At 41.3% G+C, this 7536-nt stretch overlaps 1 long non-coding RNA gene across 1 annotated transcript; it reads left to right on the top strand.

The window, feature by feature from the left end:
* The first annotated feature begins 412 nt into the window (after positions 1 to 412).
* Positions 413 to 6159, top strand: LOC138385099 (uncharacterized). The gene is made up of 3 exons (XR_011233686.1): positions 413 to 463; positions 4902 to 5033; positions 6108 to 6159. It is a non-coding gene; the product is annotated as an uncharacterized lncRNA (long non-coding RNA).
* Positions 6160 to 7536: the final 1377 nt, after the last annotated feature.

The following is a 7536-nucleotide window of genomic DNA, read 5'->3' on the forward strand; positions in this document are numbered from 1 at the left end:
CTCAGCTTGCCATATCTAGCTTTAGCTAAGTAAAGAAAAGGCCTGGTAATGTTGTATAATAGGTGATGATATTCTAGCTGTGCTTTGTTAGATTCTATGTTTATCTACTTGGCATCCATTAATTATAGGCCTAAACTAAGCCAAAGTTGTTTCCCTCTCCCCTGTGATCCAGAGCCCACGTTCTGAACCTCTTCCTTATCTAGCTCTCACGCACCGGTCAGTATTTCCCCTGTGCTAAATCAGCCAGGGCCAGGTGCGAGGCAACTAGACACCACCCCTGCAGCCCAAAGCTTGCTGACATTATTCAGACTAGCCAATCCCAGGCTGTCTCCCCTGCCCTGCGTTTCCTACAGAAATCCCAATAAAGGCTCGCCCCTCATGCCTGCTTCTGCGTCCTGACCAAGCCTTGGCGCTTCCCTGTGTGGCCCTGTGTGGTTCGGTGTGCCCCCTCGTCTGGGGAAATGTAAGTAATAAAAATCTTTCAGTGGCATTGGCCTCTCTGTGTTGTCACTCAGTCACCTCCACAAATTAAAATCTTTCAGGTACAAACGAGACAGAGGGCAGTGCAATTTCTTGGGGGTCTTCTCTTTGTCAAGCACATCTGCATTCTGTATTATGCCACTCTAGTAGCTGTCCCTGTCCTGTGCTCCTAGAACCTGATGTCCGAGGCGTAAAAAGCTTTTTGCCTATGCAAAATGCATGCTGTCAGACTGGGACTGGGTGCCCTTTGGGTGTGGGGAATATCTCTCGTCCTTTTTCCCATGTTAGATACCCTCTTTCCTGGGTCTCATGCTTCGTTCTTGATTGAGTCTCTAAGAAAGAGCATATGGGAAGTACATTTTTTGATCACTTGCACGTCTAAATATAAATTTATTCAAATCTCTTGTTTGATTGAATACTGGGCTGGGTCTACAGTTCTAGATGGATTCTTTCCCTCAGAATCTTGAAGATATTTGTCTATGTCTTCTAGCATCTAGAAGAAATCCTATATCATTCTGATTTCTTTCTTTTTATATGTACTGTAGTTTTATTTTTTACAGAGTCTCGCTCTGTTGCCCAGGCTAGAGTGCTGTAGCATCAGCCTAGCTCACAGCAACCTCAAACTCCTGGGCTCAAGCGATCCTCCTGCCTCAGCCTTCCGAGTAGCTGGGACTACAGCCGTGTGCCACCATGCCCGGCTAATTTTTCTATATATTTTTAGTTGTCCAGCTAATTTCTTTCTATTGTTTTTTTTAGTAGAGATGGGGTCTCACTCTTGCTCAGGCTGGTCTCAAACTCCTGAGCTCAAACAATCTGCCCGCCTCGGCCTCCCAGAGTGCTAGGATTACAGGCGTGAGCCACCGCGCCCGGCCTGTACTGTAGTTTTTCCTCTCTAAAAACTCTTATGATATTTATTCTATTCCTGGTGTTCTGAAATTTGAGATTATGATATTTTCTAATCTCCTTTCAAAAACATGTTAGAAAAGTGTCCTGAAAAGAGCTTTGCAAAGTTTCTAGAAATTCTGAGGCCATTAAAAAAAAATATACTCCTTTAGGGGAGGCTGGGATGCTAGTAGAGATAATGATCTGAAAGGAATCAGAAATTTTGGAAGGCAAATTAAGTAATGAATGCTTTTTGGGTTTTTTAAATTTATTTTTATTTTTTTGCTTCCTTTAAAACAATGGGTTTTATGTCGCCATAAAACACGTCACCATGCGGGGGACATTTGGCCATGTCTGGAGATATTTTAGGTTGTCATGACTTTGGGGAGGAAGGGCTGCTACTGGCAATTAGTTAATAGAGCCCAGGGATGCTGGCAACATCCTACAATGCACAGGACACTCTACCAACAAAGAATTATCAAGTCCAAAATATCAGTAGTACCCTAACTGAGAAACTCTGCTTTAAAGATTTCAAGTTTCTTTGTTAGGACAAATGCCAAAAATTGAGTAGATTGGTTTCATTCCGCATTCTGCATTCATTCATAGACTCTCCACATACTTCACAGATATTCATAAAATTTCTAAAGATTCCGTACATATTTAATGGCATGTCTGGTACGTGTCAGGCACTGTGCCTGCTCTCACAGAACTTACAGTGTCTTGAAATAAACTGGCTTGCTTTTTATTTTTGGCATATTTAGAGATTATATGAAATAGACTATTTTTTTTTCCTCAATTTTAGGGTAAAAATGAGTTTCTTAGAGGAAAAAACAACCTCTTCAAGTTTTGCTGTATTTTGGTCTTGTACTATCACATCCCTAACCCCCGTGAGAGTGTGCGGGAAATGGTGAGGCAGGATGAGGCCTGTGTTTGAGAAGGACACAAGCCTCTGAGTTATCTCAGCACTGTGATCTGGGCAACAGAGTCAGCTGGAATGCTTGTTGAAAACGCAGCTTCCCAGGACCTGACTCAGACCAGAGGAGCCAGAATCACTAGGCTATAGCCAAGACCCTTGTATCTTAACGAGTTCCTTGAGTCCTTCTTCGTTCCCCATCATCTGAGAACCTCTAGTCCAGACTCCGTGCTGTTGTGAAAATGGGTGTGAACATTTGGATCCAAGGGTGAAAATGGTGGTAATTAGTGCACACAGAATCTTTACTATTAGAAATAATATGAAATATTAACACCGAAGGCCAATTCTGTTGTCAGACTGAAGTATTAACACAGAGCACCAATTCTGTTGTCAGACTGCCCAAGTTGACTCCTAGCTCCACTGCTTATTAGCTGTGTGACATTAAGGAAATGATCTGACCTCTCTGAATTCCAGTCTCCTCATCTGCAAAGTGGAGACAATAGTATATATTTCATAGGGTGTATGTTGGGATTCTTGTGAAATGCTTGCACAGGCTCTGCCATATAATCAGTGCTCAATATTATAGTTATAAAGTGACCCAACTCTTGTGATCCTGAGAACAAAATTCATCTAAACTTTTGTGATTTCTCCAGCAAAAGATTCCCTTCTCCCCAGACTAAATGCACAGACATGCTCACAAACTGTGCACACGTTTGTGCACACACACACACGCTCACACATGCTTCCTCTCTCACACACACAGACTCTATCACACACTTTCTCTCCCCATCCTCCCCATACACTCTGCCCCTGCAATTCACAAGATGTCTTTCCCTTTCCAGGCTGAGCATCTGGTTGACTTTCTTTGTTCCAGAAAGGCTTCTTGTCACCACTCTCCTTTCCAATATCTATGGCACTGTGGCATGTGGGCTGTAATATTAATAATTAGTCCCTTTTGGATGGCACAGGTTTAACCATAACAAGTGGGCAGAGCTGGGTGGCTGCAGGGAGGGAGCCGGAGGTGGAGAGGGTATGCCAGGCAGCAGAGTCAGTGGCTGGATCCTGGGATGGCCGGGGCCGGGACCCCTCTCTCTCTCCTCTCTATGGCCTGTGGTGCCAGGTTTGGGGATGAAGTGGAGATGGAGCACCCTCCTGGTGGCAGCCCTTATTCACTCGAGCCTCGAGCCACAAGGAGCACAGAGTGTTCCCAGAGCCAGGCAGAGGCACTGAGAGCCCTCCATGGGCTCTTCCAATCACAATGTTGTGATTAGTCACACTCCCTGCTTGGAAAACAGGCAGGCAGGTATTTAAAAGAGAAATCCTACTGTGAAGTTTGGATGGAATTTCAAGTAGATTCTTTTCCTGCAAATAAGATTAAAGGCAGAAGGAGGAAGGAAGTGATTCTAAACTTTCCTGCAGGCTAGGGCTTGTTGAGTCTTAGAGGAAAGAATGCCCAGAGGCCCTGGGAGCTCCAGCGGCCTACAACTTCATTATATGTTGGACTTTCCTATCCAAGTGACTTTGACTGACCAGCATGCAGATTTGGTGGGCAGTTGAGATGTGAACGAGGTCTTGAGATGGTTTTATGTGGAAGAAGACTTTCCTAAGCATGTTTGCTGCTGTGGGTAAACATCTGCTGAGCACCTGCAGGGGACATCTAGGGAAACTGGCGTGGTGACAGGGCAAGTTTCCTAAGCTCTCTAGTCTTGGTTTCCTCATCTGTAAACTGGGATAATCACAGGATTTATTTCACAGGACTATCGTGTTATTGGAGTGAATGCTCATACAGCACTTTAACCAAGACCTGGCACATAGCCTTCAGGAAATGTGAGCTATGATTCTCATGAGGGATTCATCAATACTGTAGGTCAAAGTGTTTGTAGTCAGGTTTGCTGAGGAACGACAAGTCATTGTGGAAGCTACTGTGAAGGCCTATAGCTTTATATTATATTTTGAGGTTCCAAAGAATGATTTTATATACGCAGAATTTTCTAGAAATACAAATGTACATTTTAAAATTTAGTTCTGAGAGGTAGCTAAGAGCTCCTGCTGTGGTGGTGGTGATGGCTGGCATGTGGAAAGGGAACACGCTTGTGTTTAATACAAAGCTCGCCAAGAACCTCCTCTGCTTGAACTTTGAACTTTACAGACAAACTAATAAAATTCATTGGAGCAAAAATTCCTCAACTCTCCTGCCACCAGCAGATGGGGTTAAGGGTCCCTTAGTCTCTCTCTGGACTTAAGGAACACGTGGCCTTCCGGACAACCTTTGTAAGGAGACTAGCTTCTGTACTTTTTTCTTTTTTAATTTTTGCCCTAGGACTTTGGGAAAACAGATTCAAACCATATGGAGACAGTAAACCAGGATGTTAAGGAAAAAAACCTGGAGTTTTGTTCATTCAGAAATAAATTGATGGCTGCTAGTTGAAAAGTATATTTTTGTTATAAAGGAAGCAAATTAAAATCGCAAGAAAACAATGGAATGATCAGCTTGCAAAAGTTATTCGCTTTGATTAAAAGCACCAATAAATGTGTCTTGGTTTTATAGCTGCTTCATTTAGCACTTGACATATAATAGATTTTTTTCATAGTATAATATCTCCATTGAAATATAATTATTTTGCAGATTGCTCAGTTGAATACTTTTCCAAACATGCTGTTAGGGAGACTCACCCCTGGTGATCATCAGGATATCATGACAATGTGCACAATTGATGGACATGTGAGGGACGTGGCGGCCATGCTCGGAGCGGAGAAGGTGATTTGTCGCAGAGCAATTACCCTAATGCATTTTTAAAAGCATAAAATAAAGAATCATTTCATTTGCTGAAAAGATACTTTAGGTGTTTTGGTAAAGCAGTGACAGAATATTTTGAGTGTCAGGTTTTTTTTTTTTTCCTTTATAAAGTTAGATAATTATATTTACCAGTTAAAGAATTGCCATTTAAAAATAATATTTTGTCTAAATGTTTAAAGATGTCTATTAAAAATGTATACTGAATGTGACAGCGGCCTTTTCATGCTGTAATTCTAGTCAGTGGTCTGAAAACAATTAGGATGAAAAGAATGTACATTTATTCCATGCTTGCTGGGGAGTCAAGACTCCGTAGAGTACATTATGATTTCTTCAGATAGTTCTATTTTTGCTCAGATAACAATTCTAAGAAAGGTTTTGTGGCTGTGTGTTCAATTAGTCTCTTTAGTAACCTCTCCAGTGGGCAAAGCCGCTAGTTGTCTATGGCACCTGCTGTCCCATGCACAAGGACAGAGAGAAAATGGGGGAAAACTTTCATAAAACAGCCAAATGTTACCCATCTATTTAAGCCCCTCATGAAGCTGGTGTATTCCCTGGCATGGCTGTACTGGTTGTTACAACACTGAAATATTTGCTTACCTGTTGGAAAAAAGTCCTTCCCCTAGTCCAGGGGTGGGGAACCTGTGGCTGTGGCCTTCTAGGTCCTTAGTGCAGCCTCTTGACTGAATCCAGATTTTACAGAACAAATCAATGTATTTTTGTTAATAAATTTTTGTTCATATTTTATATTTTTATTGTATTTTTAAAATGCACATATTTAAAATACCAAAGAACAAAATAAGTTTCAACTAAATAATCCTCCCAGATTGACCAGCATAATTAGAACATTAGTAAGCTGTAAGGGCTCATGATTTAGTTCTAAGTTCCCACAAGAGGCTGGTTGGTGAGAGTTTATGGGGGTCAAGTACTCCAGTCTGTTATTAGCTTTTGACAATGGTGCACTGTGTTTCTGTTTGAAGTGGTATTTGTGAATAGTTGCACAGTTTGACAGTATTTTTAATTCTGTTTGCTTAATAGCCCATCATGTCAAATAAGACCAAGAGAATGCTGAAGGAAGAAAACATATTTTTTAATAAGGATTGGGAATTGTAATATTATCTTGTTTCTGATAAAGATAAGATGATTTGCTTGCTTTGTGATATGGAAATATCAAAGAAATTCAATGCTTATCAGCATTATAACACTCATAAGGAATACGACTATTTTAAATTAGAGGGAGAGGTGCAAAAGATTGTACTGCAGAAATGGAAAGATTAAAAGCAAAAGCAAAGACAATTCTTTCAAGCAGCAATAAGACCTGGAAATAATGCCACTGAAGCAACTTATGAAGTAGCTTACATACTGGGGAAATAAGGGAAGCCATTTAGTGATTTAGAAATCGTGAAAGAACGCATTGTTGAAGTTACAGGATGCTTAGACCCAGATAATGTTTCAAAGTACAAACAGCTGCCTCTTTCAAGGAGAACCACAACTGATCAGCAGCATGAATTAGCCTTCAACTTATCAGAACAACTTCATGCAATAATTCAAAGAAAATATACATTATTCAATCACTTGGGATGAGTGAACTGATACTACTGACTTGATGCAGGTTTTATACTTCATTCTGGTCATAACAGATTTTCTTTGCTACAAAGAGTTACTCACTTTGAGTACTCTTTCAAACAGAACACGGAAAATAGACATCTTCAACAACCGTCAAGATAAATGTCATGAAGTTGGACTGAATTTGGTAAATTTAGTGAGTGTATGTACAGATGGTGTACCTTCCATGACAGGAAAACATGAAGGTTTTATTGCACAGATAAAAAAAAAAGTATTAACACATCTATATGCTCTCATTTCTTTTCATTGTATCTTGCATCAGCTAAATCTCTGCACGAAAGCTACTATTTTAAGTGACACTTTGCAACAAGTTATAAGTATTGTTGACTATATTTGTGCAAATGCAACATGGCATCATCAGTTTCATAACATGCTAAAGTTAGATGAGGTATTCAGTGCAGATTTGCCTTATACATTCTAAAGTGGATTGGCTATTGTACGGACAGGTGTTAGCCAAAATTTTTTATCTGAGAGAACAGAGTTAAATTTTATGATCCCCAGTTGTTCCCCTAACCCAACAGCCAAAAGACAGACACCTGCCCCAGCCGGGCTGGCTTCCATTCCTGTTGGTTGGTGTCTCGGACACACCGCTTTTCACCCCTGTTTAAATTGCTGTTGAGATTCAACCTGGGAACCTTTGGAATACTCAAAAGCAGCCTGTGGAAGATGGTGTGGGGCGTGGGGCAGGAAACTGGTAGGATAACACAGTTCCCTGGTCCCCTGAACCTGAGTGAGGAAAGCACTTCCTGCCCCTTCCAGCTGCACCACTGCTGGGATTGTCTATCAATGGAGAGTCCATCAGACCCTCCCAGTCCTCAGTGCCTTCCTAGTACCCAGAGTG

The sequence above is a fragment of the Eulemur rufifrons genome, chromosome 1, assembly GCF_041146395.1.
Source record: "Eulemur rufifrons isolate Redbay chromosome 1, OSU_ERuf_1, whole genome shotgun sequence".
Classification (NCBI taxonomy): Eukaryota; Metazoa; Chordata; class Mammalia; order Primates; family Lemuridae; genus Eulemur; species Eulemur rufifrons.